The sequence below is a fragment of the Bubalus kerabau genome, chromosome 1 (genome assembly GCF_029407905.1).
Source record: "Bubalus kerabau isolate K-KA32 ecotype Philippines breed swamp buffalo chromosome 1, PCC_UOA_SB_1v2, whole genome shotgun sequence".
NCBI lineage: Eukaryota > Metazoa > Chordata > Mammalia > Artiodactyla > Bovidae > Bubalus > Bubalus kerabau.
Genome location: NC_073624.1, coordinates 107,285,986 through 107,312,656, shown reverse-complemented (window position 1 = coordinate 107,312,656; position 26,671 = coordinate 107,285,986). Strand labels below are relative to the sequence as shown.

The window sequence follows — 26,671 nt, the reverse complement described above, 5'->3', positions numbered from 1 at the left end:
AAATTTCATATAATTTGGGGGCAGTTGGAGCAGTGGGTACAATGGGGAACGCCTGAAGGTGATGCTGCAGAGATATCTGTCAGATATTGTGAAAGGACCTATGATTTGAGCATGAATTTAAGCTGCATTTTGTGACTAGTAAGAGGAAATTACAACATTTGAAGCAGGAAACAAGAATTGGGTTTTTTAAAAAAAATTTGTTTGATTTTTAAAATTAGTTTATTGTTTATTTTGGCCGTGCTGGGTGTTCGTTGCTATACGGGGCCTACTCTTCGTTGTGGTGCATATGCTTCTCATCACCAGGAGCATGGGCTCCAGGCTCACAGGCCTCCGTAGTTGTAGCGCCCGTTTTAGCTGCCCTGCAGCATGTGGACTCCTCCCCCTGGATCAGAGAGCGAACCCGTGTTCCCTACATTGGTAGGAAGATTCTTAAGCACTGGACCACCAGGGAAGTCCTACAGTGGATTTTTTAAAGACAAGTAAGTAGGAAAGGTGCCTTGGTGTGGGAACAACAAAAGGCGGTGGGTAGCAAGGAGGGTATTGTAATAGTTTAAGAACTGATGATTGGGCTTCCCTGGTGGCTCAGCTGGTAAATAATCCGCCTGCAATGTGGGAGACCTGGGTTGGATTTCTGAGTTGGGAAGATCCCCTGAAGGAGGGCACGGCAACCCACTCCAGTATTCTTGCCTGGAGAATCCTCAAGGACATTGGAACCTGGCGGGCTACAGCCCATGGGTCGCAGAGAGTCGGACATGACTGAGCGACTAAACACACTGCACACCCAAGAACTGACGATTAGCTGAACTAAGAGAGCACCATCAGTAAGAATAATACAGAACCGGTAGATCCAAGTGCTGGGGAAAATTCTTGAAAGCAAGGGAGCAAGCAGAGCTCAAGGAGAAGGGGAGAAAAATGAAGTAGAGGATCTAGGTGAAAGCGGTGTCATGGAATCTAAAGGAAGCATTTTCCCATTTTCTGACACATACAAAACATTCAGCAAAGGTTAAGCAAATTACCAAATGCTCTCTTTAGGAGTATCAAATATCCCAGAGAGGTCAAATTGGTTAAGGACTTAGACTAACTAAAGGCTATTAATGAAGTAACTGGTGACCTCTCTGAAAGCAGATACAGCAGATGTATGAAGACAGAAGTCATATTCGAGGGTAATGAAGAATAAATTTGACCTGAAAAACTTTCATGATGATTACAAACTGCTCCTATAAGAAGCTAACTCCAAAAGAGAATAATTCAACTCAAGAAATACTGATTGATCATTCATTTTGTGTCCGGTTTAGTGTTAAGTACTGTGTTCCTTAATGGAGTATAGAGCCTGGAGGAGTAAACAGGTATTTAACAAGTAAGTTGAGTGTTAAGAAAGGCTAAGGACAAGACGATATGGGCTAATATAATACAGGAACTGACCTATTTTAGATCAAGGAAGACCTCCCTTGGAAGAAAACTAAGATGAGACTCAGAATATGGGTTAGAATTAGGCATCAAACCTTGGTGGAGGGGGCATAAGAAAATGGAAAGAAATGGCTGAGAAATATATAAAGGGATAGAAACAAGTCAGACCAGAGTTTTTAAATTGTGAAATAGATCATACCCCAAAAAATTCAATATAACTTTCATACACTTAACCACCTCACCTCCTTATTGGAAATAGAATATTATCAATCATTTTGAAGCAGTCTGTGCTTCTATTCTTGTGTATCATTTCCCCTTTCTTCAACACAAACACACACACACACACAACATATTCAATATTTATTATATATGTAAGTACTATTATGAATTTTGTGCATGTTATTTATTTGTCTTGCTTTCTATTATTAATATATGTATGAAAAAGTGAAAGTGTTAGTCGTTCAGTTGTGTCTGACTTTTTCCAACCCCATGGACTGTAGCTAACCAGACTCCTTTATTCATTGAGTTCTCCAGGCAAGAATAGTGGAGTGGGTAACCATTTCCCTCTCCAGGGTTTATTTTCCATCCCGGGATCAAACCTGGATCTCCTGAGTTGCATACAGATTCTTTACTATCTGAGCCACCAAGGAAGCCCAACATAAGTATGGGTGCATGCATGCTAAGTCACTTCAGTTGTGTCCAAATCTTTGCAACCCCATGGACTGTAGCCCGCCGGGCTTCTCCGTCCTTGGGATTCTCCAGGCAAGAATAGTGGAGTGCGTTGCCACGCCCTCCTCCAGGGGATCTTCTTGACTCAGGGGTTGAACCGGTGTCTGTTATGTCTCCTGCACCGGCAAGGGGTTCTTTACCTCTGGTACTGTTGCAGGAAGTGGGACCCGTTCCAGGGTCTGAAAGTGGATTCTTGTCTAGCACATGGAAATGTGTTGTCTGAGGAGACACACAAGCTTTAATTTGTATATTGTTAACTTTTGTTAGTTTCTGAATTTTATATAAATTCAGTCTTATTATGTATATTATTTCATGATTTTCTTTTATTTCATTCAACATATTTTGAGAGTCATCCAGGCTTATTCTTTCAGCTGAGGTCAATTAATTGTTATTATTGTGTAGCTCTCCAATGTAAAAGGTATCAAAATGTCTTTATCCATCTATTAGACATTTGTCTTGTTTCCAGAATATTTGCTTTACCAATATAAAAATTCTTATATGTCACCTGTTGCCCAAGTATGAAAGTTTCTCTAGGGTATTTAACCTGGGGGTGGAATCCTAGGTCACTGGATAAGAATATGCTAAGTATTCCATGTAGTGCCAACATGTTTTTGATGACCATAGAGTGTTTGAGGAAAGAATTTGAGGTTGTTAGAGAGAGACAAGATGGTAAGTTATGAGGAGATAAGATCAAGGAAAAGTTGTGTTAGTTTTTGCTTGTGAATATGTGTGTTGGTTTGTATGTTTTCAGCAAAGGAGACATATAAACATATTTAGGAGAGAACATGGGGAAAAACCAATAGAAATAAAGATTCTAAAGGCTAAAGTAAGAAAGTGCATAATCACACAAGTTCCTAAAAGAGAGGAGGGAATATAAGTTCAAAATCATAGGTACAAGGAGAAAAAATGAAAGCCGGGCAACATCAAGTGACTAGAGACCACAAGGCTAAAATGTGAGAACTCTTAATAAAAATAGAGTCTTTGAGTTATGCTGCCCAGGATTTCTTTCCACTGGTTAAAACTCATAACAAAACAAAGCAAATAATTGTAGTGCAACATATAAACAAATACATTATTCCTTCATAATTTAAAGCAAACGCTATTTTAAATAAAGTGAGAGGGTGTGTGTTTTATAGTTTTTCCCATATACTGACTTAACAGCAGGTAAAAATGAATGAAGTTTATCAATACAGTATAAATGTTAAAAGCTAGTCTCTTGAAATTATCCCTTGAAAAATATCTCTTGGAATTAAACTAGTCATCATTGTTCACAGGCATTAAGATGATTCAACTGATTTTTTAAGAAAAGTAACAGAGCTATATTATTTGAAATAATGCATGTCTGTTGGAATATTCTTTTTCTTATTGCTTTTATTACAACTGTAGTCAAGGGAGCTATATCTTGACTATTACACTGAGCATTACCAGCACAAGGACCAAGCTGGAAAAAATTCAAACATATGAGATGTCCATGGACAGCTACTTGGGTCAGCTGGAATAATTGTGTCAATTATCAACTGCTTATACAAGTGTGCATGACAGCTTTTACATTTTTTTGGCCAAAATACATGTGAGTATATATATATTTATATTTATATAGCGTATTCTGGATATATATTATACTTAAAAGTGAAAGTGTTAGGCAGTCATATCCAACTCTTTGAAACTCTCCAGGCTCCTCTGTCCATGGAATTCTCCAGGCAAGAATACTGGAGTGGGTAGCCACTCCCTTCTCCAGGGAATTTTCCTGACCCAAGCTTTGAACCCAGGTCTCATGCATTGTAGGCAGATTCTTTACCTCTGAGCCACCAGAGAAGCCCCATTATATTTAAAGGTATATATCAAATATTTATATTATCTTCCAAAGATATATATTTTGAATATATATTAAATATTTGTATTATCTTTCTAAACTATTTAAAAAAATTTTAAATGCTTAGACTGTTGGGAAAAGCTAATTTTTCTGAAGCTGGAATATGAGCTTCAGGATTCTATCTTTTATCTCAAGAAATGGCTTTAGAGGCATTATTTTAAAATGTACTGAGAGGTAAAAATTAATCAAAGGAGAGATAGATGCTTCCAGACTTTTGCTACTGTTTGCATCTAGGCTAGACAAGCCTATTTCAGTTTGTCGTTATTCTACTCTGCCTAATTTTCATTGTGTGTAATGACTCTACTACATGTGTCTGCTTTCTGTTTTTCAAACACTTAATTGTCTATGTGATTTGTCCCAGAGGAACTTTTTATTTACAGATGCAACATAAATATATATGTTGCTCCTTTATTATTTAATATCCCTTGAGGATAATCTCACTGGAAAATACTTCCTGCTCTCTTTCTTGGAAAGTCAATATCCATGCCTTGCTTTTGTTGCTATCGGAGGTCAAAACAGCACAAGTTCCACAGCCAAGGCTGGCTTTAGCTTTAGTTAAAAGCCGGCAGCTCTAAGTTTGGAAAGCCTTGTGTAATTTATATGGTATGGGTAATATCTTTAGCATTCTGCCTGCGAGAGGTTTCCAGTAAAGAGTTGCTGGTCTTCCACTCTAAGGTAACACCTTGGTATCTCACATGAGGTCATCAGAATCACATGTGCATTTATTCCTTCAGAAAAACTACCACATGAGTAACATATTGCAGCTCGACATGGTTTTTCCATTGCTGCCAGCTCTAAGGTCACAAACATCTGTAACCTCAACTGGAAAGATAGCATTTTATTTCTTATGGTTTTTTAAGAAGGAGGGTTTCTGTTTTCTTTATAACCCAGGTTACCTCAGAAAAGATTTGTGATTCCTATTTGTAACAGTGTTTTAGCTTCTGGCCCAAAGTCCTGATTTTTACACAGGTTTGGTTTCGGCATCTGTTCTGTCTTTTGCTCCCAGTGGGGTACAGAGAGCTACAACACAATACAAAATGGTACTTTTAAAATCCTCACTTCCCCACTCCATATATATGCTTAAAAATAGAAGCTATATAAAAAATACAAGTTATGCAAAATACATGTGTCCAGATTTATAGTGGAATTCTGGCGTGATCCTGTTGTAAACTGAAAAGTTATAAGCTGGCCTCCCTGTGCTAGTTGCTGATAACCCGCTTCATCTGTCTTATGTCTGAGAGTTGAGCTTAACCTGGAGATGGGGCAACCTTTCCAATTCCGAAGTCAGCATGAGAAGAAACAGTGACGCTGTAGGTAGGAGATGATTTATATGCCTCTGCTCCTCCCCAGACACCCATGGAAAGATTGTAATGACCTCTGTGCCCAGAATAGCTTTCCTTTTTTTCTTGCAGTAGATTAGTAACTATATTGACTCTAGGAGCTTGTTTTAACGAGTTCATTTTTTATAATAGTGTGGAAATAATTTTCAAGGTATGTTTTCAATCATTAGCTCATTTAGCTACATTAGATCATTGCAGTTTAAACAGACTAAATAAAATTACCCCATCTTCCTGTTGAAAAAACTGAGGTCCAATGAATTTAAAAGAACCTTCTCAAAGTTTCATGATTAAGAAATTATAGAGGGGAATTCTAGATTCCTGAATTTTAATCCAGTGCTCTTTTTTCTACGTACCCTATATTATATTGAAATATGGAGCATTCTTCTCAATTCACATTCAGAACCTTACTTTGACATACAGTGTTTAATGTCTTTCCTGGTTAGAAGCATGCTTAGACAAATTTGCTTTAACCAATTCATGACTGCACAAAAGTCCCTTTATCTGTGTTAGTATAAATCAATTAACCTCCTTTACTTTCTGCTGAAAGTTCTAAACTTCAAATGAATTGCCCATTAACTTTGACACTGTGCTCAGCGTACTAACAACAATAAAAGCACACATCTATATGATGTGCTGAATGTGCTATTATCATCAATTCCATTTTTTTATACATTCCTTAAAGAGAATCTTCAAGAGTTGGCCCTGAGATATTCTATTGTGACAAGGTTTTACTGATAGAGATGTTGATATGAGTGACCCCACTGCAAGAATGAGTATGATCATTTCAAATAGTTTTTAACCAGCATTTTTCCAACAATAATGTGTAAGAATTTCAGCATTCTGTGTGCCAAATATGTGCATATTCACTCTGCAATTCTCACAAGTACACAATGGGAAAATAAACCAAAAATGCAATATACATAGAACTTTGCAAATGATTTATGAAGCTTCACTGTTTTTTTTTTCTGTTGTAAATTAAGGTAAAATAATTAAATTTATTTCTCTGAACAGAAGAGACCATCTAAAGTTGTTTGAGGCATAACTAAAATAAAAGAACAAGAAGTCATGTCATGACAGAGTTCCAAAGAAGATATCTTTATATTTTTTATTCCTTCCTTCCTTATACCTTCTTTCCTTCCTTCTTCCTTTCTTCCTTTCTCTTCCTCTCTTACCCTCTGTTTTTTTCTTTCTTGATGATGAATGAAATGCTTACTTTCAAATGTAACCTGTCATAGTTTTATGAAGTCCAGAGCATAGTACATAAATAGATAACTGCTTATACTTTCTCCATTTTTTTCTCCACTTTTTGGCTCCACTTGAGTAACCACCCTAACATATCACATGTTGTATAACATGATCCTTCTATCTATACTTGGTCTGCAGTTCCCAGCACATGCAACTTACCACATAATTTCCACAGAAACTGAGTTGGCCTCCACCCTATTCCAGTAGACCAGTCTCCTGTTCAAATGCTTATATGTCACAGGAATAACAAATGCTCCAGGAAGTGTCTAAATGCTTATGCTTAACTTCTGAACTTCTCCAAGGATTTGTAACCAGCCGTTCACTGACCAAGGCATGATCACGTCTTCCCTGGCCTTTACCACTAAGTCACTTTCCATTTGGAGTTCTGTCTTCTGTGGCTTTCTTCTAATAAAGTTTCCACACATAAGCCAGGATGATCTTTTTAAAATTTAAGCAGTCGAATAATTCCTTACTCAAATCTATCACAGGGTTCCCCTTGCCGTTAATGGTAGTCACACTTGGATGACATGAGGAATTTACATGCCTTGGCCCCTGGCCATCTTTCCTATTTAATTTCTTTCTGTGTTCCAACTTGTCACTATGGCTCCCTTACTTGGTTTGCTTTATTTGAGAACTTCTGTGCATGCTCCTTCCTCAGCCTGAAATGCCTTTTCACTGCCTCCTCCTACGACTGAATTCTGCTCATCTGTAGGTAAGGACGGACAAAGTTCTGTAAAGGGCCAGATAGTAAACATAACTTGGCTTTTGGATCCTATAGTCTCTGTTGCACCTGTTCAGTCACTGTAGAGCAAAAGCTTTAAATGAAAGAGCATTGTTATGTTGCAATAAAACTTCATTTATGGATTCTAACATTTGGATTTTATATAATTTTGCTGTGTAATGAAGTATTCTTTTTTCTTAAAAAATTTTAATGTAAAAGAACTTGCTTAACTCAGGGTACATTAAAACAGGTGGCATAGTCTGCAGACTCCACCTTCTAAATTTTAACCTAAATGTCATTTTATAAAGACTTTCTCTAAACTTTTGTTTTATCTAATTAAGTTTATTCCATACCTCAACACTCTGTTATTTTAATTTATAATACTTTTCCTTTTCTCTGAGTGGTTGTTTTCTAATTGTTGATTATTTATTTATTCGGTCTTTTCATGCAATTATAAGGTCCCTGATCTTGGCTATTTCATTAATCTCTATAAACCTACAATTAGAATGCCTGGACATGGTAAGTTTTCAGTGTTTGTTGGCTAAATTAATTAATTCTGTAAACTCATTTCATTGTAGCACAAAATGCTTTCAAAAGTGAGCTATGTCAAACTGTTTGTTTTAGGAGATTTAAAATATTATGAGAACGGAGCTTACTCAACATAAACATCCTGCTATCTTCTTCACTGTATACTATCTTCAAATTAAATTTGAGAGAATATTTACTCTTATTTGCTCAATATACAAATAACAGTGCATAACAGGCATGACAGCACACACACACAAAATACTTCTGTATGGTCACACTGTGTAGCACGTTGTGTTTATAAAAAGATCATACAAAGAGACAATGCATCCTTATAAGTCTTTTTTTTTTTTTTCCGGCTCTAATTCTGTTTTTTTTTTTTAATTTTATTTTATTTTTAAACTTTACAAAATTGTATTAGTTTTGCCAAATATCGATATGAATCCGCCACATGTATACATGTGTTCCCCATCCTGAACCCTCCTCCCTCCTCCCTCCCCATACCATCCCTCTGGGTCGTCCCAGTGCACTAGCTTATAAGTCTTAAAAAAAGACTTTTATTTGACATTCAAATTACAGTCATTATCACAGAAATGGATTCCTGTGGTGTTATTTGTGAATCTCACGGCTTGTCTTTGTTGGATAAACAACCAGAAAAAGCAAAACAATTTTAGCAGTCACTGTGGATGTCTGTCCATCTGTCGTCCCACTTTCTCCACCCCTTTCTCGGTGGAAGAGCCTTAACCTAGTGTGCTCGTGAACCCATGAAAGTTGACCCCACTTTAGCCCCCAAATGAATGTTGGTCCATCTTAGTCGATCTAGACAGTTCCATCCCTCTTGCGAATGGAATCACCAGGCAGGGGCCAATTACACCCCAGAGGTTTGCCTTTGGGGACTTTGTGAAAGATATTCCTCCCTGTCAAAAAGAGACACAAAAAGAGAAACCACTCTTCCTGTCTTTGAACAAGGTGATGTGAAGGCATGATATCCAGAGCTGTGGCAGCCTTCTCAGGAACATGAGTGAGAAGCTAAGAAAATTAGACAGATGTTGTCTGGGAAGCTGCAACCTACCTTCCAGTTCTATGAAATAGCGAACTATTTCATTGATCAGGTAAGTGATTCTCAAGTTATAATATGCATCTGAATCACCTGGGAATTTTGTTCAATTTAAGATAATTCAGTAAGTCTACATGCTCCCTGGTGAGATTGATGATGCTGGTCCGGGCTTTCATTTTCAATAGCAAGACTTCGTATGTGCTCAGTCACTTCAGTCCTGTCTGACTCTTTGTGACCCCATGGACTGTAGCCTACCAGGATCCTCTGTTCATGGGATTCTCCAGGCAAGAATACTGACGTAGGTTGCCATACCCTGCTCCACAGAACAAAGCTTTAGCCCTCTGTTAATTTTGTAGCAGTTAGAGCTGGAAGCACCTTAACTGATACATTATGGGAACCAAAACTGCACAGAGAACGAGAAACTGATTTCTCTATTGCCATATGCATTAGTCATACTAACAAGTATAGATTCACGTTGCTTTAATTAGAAAAAAATCATGTTATTCTGTCTTCACAATGAGTTTGCCTTCTCTGAAGAAGTACTCAAATCCATAGAGGCCATTTTACTTGATATCACTATCTGTGAGTTATATAAAAACTAAAACCTTATTTTGAAACTTACTATTATGTTGAATTTCTTTATTATGAAATTTAGTATCGTGAAACTTTAGTTTTGAAAACTAGTTGAAACTTTAGGATTGTGTTTATATTTGATAGGGATATAATTATTTTCACCATAATGTTCCAAATATTACAAATGCTGGAAACAGATCATATGAATTCACAAAGAGATATTCACCACTAGATACATTCATTTGAAAATTAAATCAGGTAAGATTTTGCTCAATTAAATTTTTAAGTAGGCTTGTAAACCACTATCTATTTTTTTAAATTATACAAAGAAATATTTTTTGAAGTATTGCTTTGGATATATGTCAACATAGACTGAAATAGATCAGAGACAAAAGAACCAAGATAGTGAAAAATTAAAGAAGCATCTAAAAACTTAGAAAAAAAATAATTGTGATTTAGGCCTTTCATTTAAATATGTTACAGGCATTGCCTGCCTGGAATAATGCAAATGATATAAGGACACTGTTATGAAGTGAGCATAAACAATGAATGAAATTTAATCAGTACAAAATTAACCTGGGAAAATATAAATGATGGTTTGAGGATGAAAACTGTTTGAGTCCCATGGTAAACACGGTATGGCTTCTCTGATGATTGCTTATTACCTACAGGAAATGGATATTTTTGTATATGTTGTGATTGTTGCTGTCAACCCAATAATATTTGTCTAATGTGCTAAAAATATGTTTTGGTTAACAAAAGTAATGTTGCAAAGAAATCTAATTACATCACACTTTTAAAAGTATTTCCCAATTCAAAATAAAGGTTATATCAAATTTAAAAACTTTATTCTTTTCTGAGAATGAGTCACTATCTAGATTAGCAGCTGACCCAGATGCAAGGCTAACCAATGGGTCACAAAACAAGTCCAGCAATCCAGGAACATCATGTTGATTTTGGCCACTCCCTGAAGAATGTCCATACAAATATTCAGGGTGGAGCTGACTTTGGTTGTTCTTTCTGCTAGCAGGATGCTTAAAATGAAAACTGCAAATCTTCTTCTTATGAGTGTTTATTCTCTGATGAAATTGTAAAGGAAGGTTTTTTAAAATTTCATAAATTTTCTACATACTTAATCAGATTCATTTCTACAAAAACCCATGATCTTGTATAAAAGATATAAGGACATGCTTATATCTTGTCCAGGCCCCAATTCTTTAGGCCAATTGTTATTAAGGGCAGACTTATGTTTCTCTGGTCCCATAGAATCAGTGCCATCTTGCCCCTCTCTGAATTATAGAATCCCTCAAATCGCTAACTATCTGCAGACTTTGAGTGCTACAGATTTATAAACAGGGTTATCTAATGCAGCGTTCAGGGATTACTATGCTCTTTGCTTTTGTGTTGTATAATTTGCTTATGTGTTTTATACACATAGTTCATGCATACCTTTTATATTCTGTTTTCAGTATTAAATTATAAATTGAATGATCTTTAAGATTTACATAGAAATCTGATTTAATTCTTTAATAATTTTGGCCATTTTTGCTCACAAGGGAATAACATTTAATATAAAATAAAACACAATTTAATGAATTATTTTATAAATATTATTAAATTAAAAGTTTAATAAAACATTTAAGAAAAAGCATGTATCATCACAAATGTACCGACCATGAACTGGATTGGATGCTAAAATGATTGATGAATGTGTTAAAAGAGGTCATTTTCATTTAAAACCTGTTTAGATGTGCTTCCTGGTACTCAGTTCATGGGAGCAAACAAAGGTTTCCAAACCAAGTAATATATTTTGGGCCCCATTGTATAATCTTATATTGGGTTATGTTTCCTGTAGAAGTTAAAAAAAAAAATTAGTGTAACGAAGTAAAGATACTAGAATCAAAGATTCTACTCTTCCACTTAGATACCAGTATTTCATATCATTTCATAACTGTTTCAAATTTAACACTTATAACTCTAAGTTTTATCTCTCTAAAATATTGAACGTTCTATCATAAATACAAATTATTTTTAAATATGGCAAATTGATAGTGTGACAACTTAATCAACAGCTTATATTTAGAAAATATAGAAAAATTTGATAATATTTGCATGTTTTAACCAAAATCTTATTTTCAGAGTCTTCAGCTGAAATTTACTTGCAGTTAGAGTGTTTGCTTTCTTATAGTAAAAGAGCAAGTGAACAAATCAATAGATCTTTATTTTAAGTTTTAAAAGATGTCATGTGGCATTGTTAAACTCTAGGTTACTAAGGCTATTGCAGAAAATTAAAATTATATGATGCTGTTTTCTTTTTAAAAAATCAATAAAAAGCAATTTTATTGGAGCTGTGATTTTTAAAATTATAACCTACAGATTTAGATTTGTTCTACAACCAGTTCAGTAATGCATAGAATATTATCATTAGGAAAGCTTTACCAGAATGGGCTGTTTAAAGAAAAAGGAGTTTCAACATAACAGATAGCCTGTATACATTTTGCTTTCTACATTTGAAGAGGTATAAGTTAAAATAATAATTTTAAAAGTCTGTAGTGCTGCCCCTTTTATGTAATAGTATTTACCGGGATAAAAGACTATGTACTGTGTATCAGGTATAGAATTGACCCTGATAGTAAAGTCACACTAAGTGCTCACTATGGAGCAGGTGCCGTGCCAAACACTTGGTCTATATCTCACCTCATGCCATCATTCAACAGCTCCTAAAAATAGATACTTTTTTTTTCTTTGTGTTTTAAAAATCTGAAAACTGAGGCTTAAAATGATCAAATAACTTGCTCAAATTCAAATCATTAGCAAATATTGGTACCCAGATTTGAATACAAGCAGTCTAGGGGTCAGGAACCATGGCTTATTCATCTTGGCCTCTATGAGTCTTTGCGCCATGCTGGCTCCCAATAGGCTTCTGAGCCTTAGGTGCTTTAAAAAGAAGTCAGTGAACAGCTACGTGGAGCCCCAGTGCAGCCAATTAGCTTTTGGAGGCCTTGAGAAAGTAAAAGGAAACGTTGAATCCTGGTATAATATCCAGGCTCAGCTGTATGAAAGGCCCTTCACTCTGAATCATTCTAGCACAAATTATAGGCTTTAAAAATGGTCTGTGAATGTTACATTTTTGAGTTTGCTGCACTGGACGATATCTTAAATTTCACTCCCTTGTCTGGGCAGCATTTGTTCTGACTGTATGTTGGTTTGTTCGCTCAAGTGGAGAAAGCCAGTTTGAAAACAAACCATGGACACAGGTTGCTTTTCTACTCTGATTCCTCCTTTGTGTTTAGTACAGTGTCAGAAGTAGGATGCCTTTAGAGATATGTGCAGATAGGCTACAGGAATGAAATTTCAATTCCAGTTTGGCACTCAGTAAGCTCCTCTCCCAGATGTCTTCTACAATGTGCTGACTGTAATACTTTGACCAGAAACCGCTGGTAATAGCAAGAAATTAGGCTCTGGTTAGAAACATACTACTGCATTGCCAAATCCTTCTGTGGAATTCAACTACTGCATATTTTCAGGTTAAAGAAAACTAGATCTTCTATACTTCAGCCAAATCTGACTTTGGTTTCAAATTATCTCAGAGAAGAACTTTTAGCTGATAATTCACTTTATATGGTTTGTTTCACATGGAGATATATTCACAATGTATTTGGTTAGTAAACCTCGTCTATTAAAAAGGCTATACTTACTAAATAGAAGAAGTTCTCAGTGGAAAATACTGGTTATACTTGGAGGTGGGGGTGGGTGAGTGGATAGGTAGTATGAAATCTTAGATCACTGGAAGCCAGGAAGTCAGGGTTTGAGAAGAGAAATAAAGACTGGGAAGGAAGAAAAAAGGGACTCTGAGAACACCAGAGAAAAACCTGGAAAAGTATTTTATTTATTTTAGGACTTTATTCTAGGGAACATTCCTGCTAGGTTGGCATCAAGATCTCTAGATATGATTGGCCTTGGTTGGTCTTTACCCATGTCATACATATATAGGTTGTCTACACTGATATTTTTCATTTCTCTTGGTAAATTTCTCCTCATTGCTCTTATCTTGAAAGATGAAGTAATGAAAATATGTGGATGAAGAAACTTTCTGGACTATCTCCCTTAAACTGCTTTGGGTAAGATAACTAAGTGAAGTAGATCTGCATTTCTCTAGTAACTTGCTGTCCTCAGCCTTTTTTAATTGAACACATCAGGAACACAAATGCCTCAGGAAAAAAATTAAAATTTCTAAAATGCAACGCAACACATTTCTAGGGCAACAATTGATGCCAAGGTGACACTTTATTACTTATTCAACAAACATTTATTGAGTGCTTACTATATGGACATACCTGAAAGTAATAGCTTTTTTTTAGGCATTTTAACTCATAATACTTTCCCCAGAAGAGCTTATTTTGGAGCAAAAGTTTCCAATTTGACATTTTGAAATTACGAGTTTGCTAAGAAGTTCTAACTCCCAAATTCCAATATAGATTCTTGTTTGTGATAAGCCTGACCCCTGGCTTTTGTAAGTTTTACTTACTTGGCCATTTTTATAATTGATCTTAATGCAGATTTTCTTATTTTCAGATCCTCCCAAGTCATTCCTGACCATTAATTTTACTAACTGCTAGCCCTAATCCTCTAAAGTGATTTGTGTCTCCTTTTTCTGAGCTTGTCAATCTAAGAGATTTTAATGAGCAATAATGACTACATTCTTAGCAAAAATGATTCATTTTCTTTACCTAAATAAAATACCTTTGTTTCAGTGATAAAACCACCAAAATGCTTATCCATAATTTTTTTTTAGTTTAAAATTTTCGCTTGCATTTTACGAATGAAAAGTTTTACTTCATGATTTATATTCAGTTCAGTTCAGTTGCTCAGTCATGCCCGACTCTTTGAGACCCCATGAATCGCAGCACGCCAGGCCTCCCTGTCCATCACCAACTCCCGGAGTTCACTTAAACTCATGTCCATCAAGTCAGTGATGCCATCCAGCCATCTCATCCTCTGTCCTCCCCTTCTTCTCCTGCCCCCAATCCCTCCTAGCATCAGGGTCTTTTCCAATGAGTCAGCTCTTCACATGAGGTGGCCAAAGTATTGGAGTTTCAGCTTCAGCATCATTCCTTCTAATGAACACCCAGGACCGATCTCCTTTAGGATGGACTGGTTGGATCTCCTTGCAGTTCAAGGGACTCTCAAGAGTCTTCTCCAACACCACAGTTCAAAAGCATCAATTCTTTGGTGCTCAGCTTTCTTCACAGTCCAATTCTCACATCCATACATGACCACTGGAAAAATGAAACTAAGCCATGACTTATATTAAGGAGTCTTAAAATACAAATTTCAGTCACAATGTTAGGGAGGAAGAAATTTTCCTCACCCTTCTAGGTTCTTCTGATTGGTCTAAGAATTAAATTGTCATGGGGAAGATTAACAGGAGAAAATTGAGCACAGTTTAATAACATATACACATGGGAGAGACCTAGGAAAATTGAGTCACTCACCAAAATAGCTGAAACACTCACCTATATTATCATTTTCATCTGAAGACCAATGAGGAATTGGCAGTGGTGGGGGTGGGGTGGACAGGTAGTGGTTTGGGACTGCAAAGGAGAGGGAAGTAATTCTCATGGTGATGGGAAAGCAAATGTTTCAGTCAATTGAGTTGCTCAGTCATGTCCGACTCTTTGCGACCCCATGAACCGCAGCACGCCAGGCCTCCCTGTACAATGTTTAGTAAACAAGTATTTGCTGGGCCGTGCAGAGACTGGGACACAGAGTGGACTCTGATCACCATTGCCCCCCACCATACACGGCCCATATCTTATAGGTATCTCGGTGATAACTCTATTCTGGCCCTTTGTTTAAATTCTTTTAGGCAGTGAAGGGGAAGATAAAAGGAAGACTTCCTGAGTCTTCTGTTTCTTAAAAATAATCAGCCTGAATTAATCCTCATGCCAAAGGGACACATTTGGGATGGCAAATTTTACTTCTGTACAATAGCAATTATGGACTTTCTTGGTTGTTCAGCTGGTAAAGAATCTGCCTGAAATGCAAGAGACCCTGGTTCATTTCCTGGGTCAGGAAGATCCCCTGGTAAAGGGATAGGCTACCCTCTCCAGTATTCTTGGGCTTCCCTGGTGGCTCAGAATGGTAAAGAATCTGCCTGCAATGTGGGTGACCTGGGTTCGATCCCTGGGTTGGGAAGATCTCCTGGGGAAGGGAATGGCTACCTCACTAGTATTCTGGCCTGGAGAATTCCACGGACAGAGGAGCCTGGCAGGCTGCAGTCCATGGACTCCCGAAGAGCGACTTGCACTTTTACAATAGCAATTGCAGTGGTTTCTGCTTATTCTAGTTTTAAAAATGAAGATTTTAATTGAAATACAGACAGGTACACAGAACAAAAACATTGGCTTCTTTGGACTAATTAGCATAGTCATATCTAGTCACAGACTACATTATATATATAAAGTGATATCACTTTTTAAAAAATGTAAAGGTTTTAAGTGTTGGATTCTTTCTCCTCTTTCCTTTCTTTGGAAGCAAATGTTTGATCAAAATAACCTAGTTTCCCTAAATTTGAGGTACACTTTTTTTTAGAGAATTCAGAAGCACTCTTGGATGATACATTATGAAGGAATATAAGGCCTCAGTTCAGTTCAGTCACTCAGTCGTGTCTGACTCTTTGTGACCCCATGAACCACAGCATGCCAGGCCTCCCTATCCACCAACTCCCGGAGTCCACTGAAACCCCTACCCATAGACATATTTACATTGCTAAGGAGGAAAATTTCCAGTCCTTGAGATCATTCTTCTTTTGCAGGTTTTCCTCATCTCTGTATAGAGGATAAACATTGTGCCAAAATGTGAAGAAACTAATGGTAATCAGTCATGAGGATTTATCTTTTTGAACACTCCTTGGAAATAGACATCTTCTTTGAGAGTAATCATTTTATTAATTAACAGATTGATGTCAGATGGCCTTGGCCGGCAACGGCTTGGAGCAGGGCTTGGTTCCCAACCAGAGACTGGGCTGGGTCATGGCGGTGAAAGAACCAGATCCTAGCCACTGGAACAGTGGTCAGTGACAAGGGCCCTGGCCCTTTGGCTTTGCAGAAAGGAATTTCCACAACGACAGAAAGTAATGAAGCATGTGAAGTATTTATTAGGAGGAAAACAAGTACAGTAGCTGTGGATAGACTCAGAGGGAGAGTTCCTGAGTTGCTGAGTCACACACTCATAGTAGTAGTTTGATTTACAGGGTATTTCTTCTGGGTTTCCTTTGGCCAGTCATTCTGATCTACCTGGTTCACAGTCATCTGGTGTATCTCAGGATCCTCCCAGGGCTTCCCTGATAGCTCAGTTGGTAAAGAATCTGCCTCCAATGCAGGAGATCCCATTTCGATTTCTGGGTTGGGAAGATCCCCTGGAGAAGGGAAAGGCTACCCACGCTAGTATTCTTGCCTGGAGAATTCCATGGACTGTATAGTTCATGGGGTCACAAAGAGTCAGACATGACTGAGCGACTTTCACTTCACTTCACTTCAGGATCGTCTCATGTGTGTGCACATATCTCTTAGGATCCTACTGAAAAGGTGTCTGTGTAGAACATCCCTTGACATGACTCCCCTTTGGTCTCCAAGGAGCATTTTCTGCACATGTATGGTCTAGGATGTCTCATGACTTTGGGAACAAAAAATATGTGGTCTGTGCAGGGTCCAGCCTCCTCCCTTAATTGCCCTGCTATTTTTTTTTTTTTTTTTTGCCACTTTCTTTATTTTTGATTGAATGGTAATTGTTTTACAGAATTGTTTTCTGTGAAACATCAACAAGAATCAGCCATAGGTATACCCGTGTCCCCTCCCTCCGAGCCTGCCTCCCATCTCACTCCCCATCCCACCCCTCTAGGTTGATACCGAGCCCCTGTTTGAGTTCTCTGAGTCATACAGCAAATTCCCACTGGCTATCTATTTTACATATGGTATTGTAGATTTCCATGTTACTGTCTCCATACATCTCACCTCTTCCCCTCCCCCCGAGTCCATAGATCTGTTCTCTATGTCTGTTTCTTTATTGCTGCCCTGCAAATAAATTGATTAGTACCATCTTTCTAGATTCCATTAATCTTGGAGTTTTGGTCAAAAGAGAATGAATCTCTAATGGCTTTACCCTGGTGGGCCCATTTGCTTCCTGCCTCAAGTTGATTTTACCTACTAGGTGGAAGAATAATAATAAAGAGTTGTAGCATATTCAGTAATATATTTAGTCATAAACATGATCAAATGTTTTAATTCATATATCAGCCTATGTATAAATATTTAATGTAGTTGACTTACTGAGGTATATGGAGTTTTCAGGTACAAGTTCAAATGATTTAGACTACAGAGTCTGTAAGGACTGGGTATAGTGTCGCCAACAAACACTAACACTGCAATCAGGAGATGTGTTCCAATTTATATTCTGCCAGGAAAGGCTGTGTGACTTTTGGCAGATTATTTTAGTTCCAAAAGCCTTGATTTCCTTCTCTGCTCAGTTTCTAACACTCAGTTATTTCTTAAGGTTGAGAGCCTATAGAAAGATAAATAATCCGGTTTGAATAAACTTGATGGTTTTAAATGATTACCTGCTTTTGAACTGTGGTATTGGAGAAGACTCTTGAGAGTCCCTTGGCCTGCAAGGAGATCCAACCAGTCCATTCTGAAGGAGATCAGCCCTGGGATTTCTTTGGAAGGAACCATGCTAAAGCTGACACTCCAGTACTTTGGCCACCTCATGCGAAGAGTTGACTCATTGGAAAAGACTCTGATGCTGGGAGGGTTTGGGGGCAGGAGGAGAAGGGGACGACAGAGGATGAGATGGCTGGATAGCATCACCGGCTCGATGGACGTGAGTTTGAGTGAACTCTGGGAGTTGGTGATGGACAGGGAGGCCTGGTGTGCTGCAATTCATGGGGTCGCAAAGAGTTGGACACGATTGAGCGACTGAACTGAAGAGATTTTGCCTACAGATATACATACATGATGTTATACAAAGCCTAAAATTTCATGGTCATCATATTGCATTCATTAAACAGAGTCTTGAACAGATGGAAGAAAAAAAAATAAATTTTGCTCTTGTTCTGGTATATTTAAAATTATTAGTAAAACTTTCGTGAGTGTGGATGCACAGAAGTGAGCTTGTGTATCTAAAATATTGTGTTAGGTTTAAACTCCATACTCAATTTAGAAAAATTTTACATAAATTGTTGCAGGAAGTTTCCAGGTCTAATTTAACCCCTTTCTGTCTAAATAGACTTCTTCTCACCAATCTTATATCCTTGCATGAGGCCAATTAGAAGCCACTTTAAATTGTTTTCTTAGAGAATTAAGAATCTATGATAGACACTCTCTTACTAACCCTGCTAGGGAATTCAAGAATTTTAGGACTGTTGAGCCTAGCATTAGGTGAAAGACAAATATTTGACTCCCTCCTCTTTGCCAGGGTGGCCAGGACAATATGATGAGCCTCTCACATTAGATAAGATATAAGTTAAAGCCTACAGTTTTTCTGGTTAGTCAGCAGCCCATTGACTGTTAACCTTTTAAGAAAATGAAACTGGTAGGAACCTTTGAAGCTATGACCTGCTGTTTTGAAAAACACTGGGATTAAAGAATAATAATTTCTTCTGAGTTCTGGCTTTGCCAAGGGATTCATTAATTCAATCAGTATAAGCATTAAATTCAAATAATTCTGGGAAAAATCATCAGTTAATTCAACAATAATTTATTTTACTTCAAATTTAGACATGACTATAAAGTTATACTCAGAGCAGCAATTCTGAAAATTGACTAAATGATAGGTTTGATTGGGCTTGACAATCAATTACAGCTCTCTGAAAGCAGAATTATATATTTTTCTCTGGTGAATTACTGCCTGAGATTGAAGAGTCAATTTTCCAGGTTTTAAATGCTATTGACATCTATTTATAGATAAATAAAAATTTATGCACAACTACTTGGAGAATTCCGTGGACAGAGGAGCCTGGCAGGCTACAGTCCATGGGGTCACCAAGAGTTGGACGTGACTGAGCAACTATCACTCACACACACACACACACCCCCCTTAATTACAAATACTAATTTAAAAGTATAATTCATTTTGTATATTACTCAAATGAGAAATAGTTTTTTTCTGAAATCATTTTATCATTCAGTTACTATATTAGAATTTAGTTTTGTTTTGTTTTTTGATCTATGCTTCAGTTCTTTATTGAATTACACACACACACACACACTTCTGAATCAAGAACTGCCCTGAGGCTTTGTATTATCTTTCTGTGATTTTTTTAAAAACATATTGGATATAAAAAAAATAAATAACCAAAGCTTCCATTGGTATATAAATTTACCATTTATATAACTTTTAATTCACAAAGCAACTTTATGGGATAAGTGCTACTATGTATATTTAATAAATGAAAAATCAGAGGTTCATGGAGTTTAAAGATCACATCACTTAGTTTCATCTGGGTAGAAAATATAGAGTGTGAGAAGACCCATGACTCTTTCCACCATGCCATACTGCATGGCGTATTGAGTATTACTAAAAACAGGCCCTGAGAAGTCCCAGATAAATCTGGTTAAAAGTTACTCAGCTGAATAACTGAAAAAAAATTTCATGGAATTTGGTAGAATGTCCAAGATCAGTTAGGAGACTTCTAAGGAAGACCAGGAAATAAGGATTTGTAATAGCAAATGTCAGAACTTAGTATGAATCTATAGTAAATAAGATGGTATAGTACTGGTTCATGCAGAGAAAGAAAAAAGTGGCTAAGACACTTCTTTGTAAGATCTCAGAAAGACACCCTGTGACTCTGTTTCCCACAGTTTATTGCTTAGAGTGACATTTTTGAAACTTTCATTCATTACACTGGTTCAATCTTTACCCTAGTTCAAGGGCTGACTCACGCTCCTACACATAATCGTTTTCTAATCACCCTAACTAAAAAGGGAGCTACCCTCTCTGCACTTCTGTGACACCTCCTTGTGCCTAGCAGCTCAGTTGTGTCTGACTCTTTGTGACCCCGTGGGCTGTAGCTCTCCAGTCTCTTCTGTCCATGGGATTTTTCAGGCACGCATAATGGAGTGGGTTGCATTCCCTTCATCAAACCCACAGCTCCTTTGTTCTCATGCATTGCGTGTGGATTGTTTATCTGCTCAGCCAACAAGAGAGCACCTTACCTAGTCTTTAAAAGAGCAGATCTTCTGTAGAAGAATGCCACAATATTTAAGCTTCAATTTAAGTAAATCACCACAAAAATGTAGTATTCCAAGGTTGCTGCCTTGGTTGAACATTTTACTAACATGCCATATTAATATATAGAATAGGGTTTATCAAACTTTGCTCTTTAAGGTATTAATAGGTGCTTTTAGAAAGAAAGAAAAAGAGGAAACTAAATTTGGATACATTGGGCACATGCTGTCAAATATTAACTACCTATTGGTTACTAATAGCAATAACTAGCCTACAGAATTCTTTGAAATACCTGGAAGTAAAGAATTCCTCAATTGTTTAAGCTAGTCTTTTCCACACGCTTTTTTGCCAACACAACGTACTTTTCTTCCAAAATTCTTAAATTTCATTGCATTTAGAGTAGAAAATTCTTATGATGCTTTCCGTCATTCTTCTTAAAATTTAGTGTAATTTTTGTATAAATATCCATATGGTTCAAACATCAGAACAGTACAGAAATAACACAATTTTATTTATCTTTTCCTTCTGTTTCTGTCCATTACTGTCATGATTAGCCACTTTTTAAGATTCTTGCATGTGCTGCCAGTGTTTCTTCAAACACAAAGCAATTAAAACACAGATATATATTTTATCTTTTTAAAATTAAAGTTAGCACAATATATTACATTTGTTCTATAATTTTTTCACTTAAATATATCATGGAGTTCTTTCTACATTAGTATATAAAGGGCTTCTTTATTCTTTTTACAGTTGTATAATGTTCCATTGAATGAGCATGTGGTAGCTTATTTCATCACTTCTCTAAATATCGGTAAAGATACTGTTTTAAAACTTAACGCTGTTACGAAAAAATGCCATAATGAATAAACTTGTGCATCATTTCATATGGGTGCTAGTATATCTGTAGGATAAATTCCAAAGATTAGTAGGTCAAAGAGTGCATACATTTGTAACTATTAGAAGTTATTACCAACTTACTCCTCATAAAAATCTCATTCTCCTCTCCCACAACCTGTTTCACTGTAGACTTGACAACAGAAAGTGCTTTCAAACTTTGAATTCTGTTATAGTTGGAAAATGAGAATTAATTAATATTTTCTCTTACTATTATTTAGAGCATTATTTCACGTGTTTAAGGATCATGTGTATTAATTTTTTCAGGAAATATCAATTCACATCCTTAGTCTATTTTCTTTTTGAGATTTATTATTAATGAGATAGTGTTTGTGAGATGAGTCCTTTATGTGTAATGTGAGCTCCAATTATACTCTGCTTGACATTTATCTCCTGATTTCGCTTCTGATAATTTTTTTTTACAATGTAGAAATTCTTAATATTTCTTTACTCAAAAATGTTTAATTTTATTTCTTTCATTTTGTTGTTGCTTGTTTGTTTCAGAATATTTTTTTCTGGAAGATTGTCTTTTCCTAAATGATCACAAGATCTTCCATTCCACACACTCTTCTTACAACATGACTGCATTAGTTTGCTAGGGCAGCTATAATAAAGTACCACAGGCTGGGTGGCTTCAACAAGTAGAAATTTATTGTTTTAAAATTCTGGAGGCTAGAAGTTAGATGGTGTTGGCAGGATAGATCTCTTCTAAGGCCCCTCTCCTTGGCTTGTAGATGGCTATATTCTTTCTCTCTCTTCAGATGGTCTTTGCCCTAATTTCCTCTTCTTATAAGGAGGCCATTTATATTGGTTTAGTGCCCACTCCTATGACTCATTTAACCCCAATTTCTTCTTATAAAGGACATATCTCCAAACACAGTCACATTCTGAGATACTGAGGATTAGTGAATTGAAGGTGGCAGGACATGGTTCAACTTATGACTGTGAGTTTGACATTCCCTACACCCAAGATTATAAAACTGGCTTAAAACTCAACATTTAAAACACTAAGATCATGGCATCCGGTCCCACCACTTCATGGCAAATAGAAGGGAAAAAAGCGGAGGCAGTGACATATTTTATTTTCTTGGGCTCCAAAATCACTGCAGACAGTGACTGCAGCCATGAAATTAAAAGATGCTTGCTCCTTGGAAGAAAAGCTATGACAAACCTAGACAGTGTATTAAAAAGCAGAGACATCACATTGCTAATAAAGGTCCATCTAGTCAAAGCTATTTTTTTCCCTTAGAGAATTTTATTCTAGTGAATTTTTCTCATGTTTAATTTTAACTTTTTTATAACTTTAACTTTTTCTTTAACTTTGTATTTTTTAAAATTACCATTTAACATTTATATTTAAAAGAGATGGATTTATCTGGTTAACTATGAGCAGATGATTTCTATGTGTGTGTGTTTGTGGTGGTGGTGGGTTGTTGCTGGAATGGGAATGCAAGGAAAGGGCCAGAATAGCTTTCAAATTTACAGTCTTGGATCCTTGTCCCTTTAAGTATTACAGGATTCTTTCTGTAACTCATTTAAAATCTATGGTCTCTGTATAATTTTTCTTATTTCACTGGTTTGTTGTAAAGAAAAAATCAAGCACAGTTCTGCTTATATAATGAACATACAGAGTATGGAAATTCTCTTTCTAGCTTTTCTCTGACCTGATATGACTGTTCTATAGAAGTTAGAAAATGGATGGCTTCTCTTGCTGCATATATATAAACACAGAAAGCAAATAAATGTTGCAGTTTGAATAGCTAAAACCTTGCCTCAATAATTCTGTGCACTTTTCTTGGCCTCAACCTCATTGACTTGAACAGAAAGCAGATAGCAATTTTGTCTTGCTCCATAAGGAAATTCTATTTGTTAATCTTAAAGAATGGAAATTTACAGATGCTCGAAGAGAGATGGAGGAATATCATCTTAAAAATATCAGTCATCAGAGATAGCACAAACAAGACCTTTGGCTTTAAGTAATGAACAATTCTTTTGATGTTGAGCCCTTTTAGGGAAGAGTTATTGATCATGTGTTGTCTTTTTACTATGACAGCTTAGTGGACAATATTAGTACAGTTATCATGAGATTAAAGATTACACATTTTTGACTAATGTATGAAATCATTAATCATTCAAATGTATCCCTGAAGTTAAAAACATATTTGCATACATTTAATGGATAAAAGGATTTTTTAATATTTGATGTTCAAATAGCTTAGTTACACCAATAAAAATAAAGGAAATATAAATTAAAACTGTAAATTTTAAAATACATGTAAACATAAAATCAACTTGTACACTATAGTGGAAAAAGTTACTTTTCTTTATTGAAAAATAGATTTTGAAATCTATCTAACTTCATTCTAGCTCACATATATGATCATGTGAAAATATTTTATGTACCTGTTTAGTTCATCATGTAGAAGTGTGTCATCTTGATATATTAAGAAATAAGACATTTGTTAATAAACTTTATTAATAATCTATACACACTTTTAGGAAATATCTTCCAGTGTACACTTTAGAAAATTTGGGTAATTTATGAAATTGAACTTGGCAGCTCACAAGACAGAATGAAAGCCAAAATTTATGTTCTCTGGCTACCGTATTTCAGTAACTTACTTAAGAAATAGCTATTTTATTTAAATAATTTTTCAAGGAGACAAACTTAAAATCTAATTTCATTGTCATTTGTTGGAAATAGAAACATAAATATTTGTCCAAACATAAAGTGGATTTATTTTTGCCTTTTGAAACTGAGGTTAAAAGCTTGGTGAAAATGAACTTCCTCTTTAAAGATTTATAATTCTTCATTTTTTTTCCCCATGGGAACAGAAATGCTGAAATATCATTTTCCCTTTAAGAGTACAATATTTGTGTTTCAGAGCTACACCAAACTAAAGCCATGTGGGAATCTGCCATTTCTCACTGAGTGGCGATGGTGACCCACAGCTCTTACTGTTTTGGCACTTAGGCTTATCTCAACAACTGCTGCAGGAATGTCATTCATTTGCCCCTGTGATTTTTATCCATCTTATTTGCAGTTCGTTTTCTATAAGTCTATCTTCTGATTCAACAATAAGATCTTGACTATGTGTAATTTTTTTTTAAAACTTATCTCAATTCCTAATATGGTGCCAATCATACAATATACATGAATAGTTACCTGTGGATTCCATAGAAAGTGATGCTGACCTGTAAGACTAAGATTTCACCTGCTAAGTCTAATAAAGAGCATTTAAAAACATTTTATTTTAAAATTCTTATTGTGTATTGCTGAAACTACACAGCACATTATTGCAAAAATCCATGTTCTTGTTTCACAGGTTTTCTCCAATTTGTGCTTAGTCTAGGCCTAGATACCCCAGAGAGATGACTAGTCAGAAAGAGAGTGGTTCTTCATGGAAGTCCAGTCACTTAGAAATGATAGACTAAAATAGTAGTCAAATAAATAAGAGTTAAACATTGTGATAAGTGCTCAGTTCAGTTCAGTTCAGTTGCTCAGTCATGTCCGACTCTTTGTGACCCCATGAATTTGCAGCACGCCAGGCCTCCCTGTCCATCATCAACTCCCGGAGTTCACTCAGACTCACGTCCATCGAGTCAGTGATGCCATCCAGCTATCACGGAATAAATTGAGAACCAAGATAGAAAGTAACAGAAGACCTACTGTTGACTGGGTAGTCAGAGAATTTTTCTCGGAGGTGGAAATTAAAGGTGAAAGATGAAGAATGAGGAACCAGCCAAGTGAACAGACAGAGCAGAGGTACATCGTGAATTGCAAAAATTTCAAGACGGCATATGTCTTGAATATTCCATTTGTGTTTACTTCTACTAATAAAAAGATAATCATTTATATAATATGTTATTTACCACTTATTTTGTGCCAAGCACTGTTCTAGTTCCTTTATTTGAATAGTTTCATTTAAAATTCACAACCTATTGGGGATATTATTGGTGGATTACTACTATAATTTTTATTTTACAATTTGAGAAAGCTATAGTCCAGAAAGAGTACATACCTTGCTCAAATTAATTTCAGTTAGTTACTTCATAATGGGGCAGCAGTAATGAAAATTTTTCGATCAATTTATGTGAGAAAATAATTATTTTTTCTTTTATATAGGATTTTTGTTTGCTGTATGTAACCTTAGTTATCTTAAAGTAAATTGCACATCAACATTTGACTATCCTAAATTCATCAATGCAATTTATATACTTATAATCACACAAGATAAAAAATCTTGGAATTGAAGTCATCTTTAACTCTATGCATTGCCTCCTACTACAGATCCAATCAATAGCCAAGATATATTGGTTTTACTTCCCTGTAGTCTTTAACCTTAGTGTCTTCCTTTTTATTCCTATTGTCTCCACTATAGTTACTGTCTCATAATATTTTTTAAGCACTCTAAAAACTTCCTAATTAGTGTTCTGTTTTTCAATTTGTCCCTAGGTTAATTCATCAGTAACAATGCTTTCAGACAAATCTTCTTGAAGCACAGCCACAATCACGCAATTCACAATTTCAAAACTCTTCAAAAACTCTATCTTACCTATTGGATTACATCCTTGTCTCTTCAGTTTGACATTCAAGTCCTTCTACAAGTTTTGCGGCCAATAGAGAAAGCTTATTCCAGCTCCCAAGAGTGAATGTTAATCTTTCAACAATTTTGTTAGTAAATTGTCAAACAGCCATTAAAAATAAATTATATAAACTTATAATTAAAAGTCTTATTAAAAACAAAGGTAATAAATACTAAAAATTCATCACATCTTAATCATTTTACTGTGTATGTAACCTTAGTTATCTTAAAGTAAATTACACATCAACATTTGACTATCCTAAATTCATCAATGCAATTTACATACTTATAATCACACAAGATAAAAAATCTTGGAATTGAAGTCATCTTTACCTCTACGCATTACCTCCTACTACAGATCCAATCAATAGCCAAGATATATTGGTTTTACTTCCATGTAGTCTTTAACCTTAGTGTCTTCCTTTTTACTTTTTACTGTGCATGCAAGCATATGAACTTGGTAGATTGAAATCACCATTGTGGGAATATTTACAC

General features: G+C 36.0%; 1 long non-coding RNA gene across 1 annotated transcript; it reads left to right on the top strand.

Annotated features, from left to right (window-relative positions):
* LOC129655678 (uncharacterized) lies at window positions 1–26,295 on the top strand. Its single transcript, XR_008716077.1, has 4 exons — window positions 1–479; window positions 8,810–8,952; window positions 25,132–25,356; window positions 26,047–26,295. It is a non-coding gene; the product is annotated as an uncharacterized LOC129655678 (long non-coding RNA).
* Window positions 26,296–26,671: the final 376 nt, after the last annotated feature.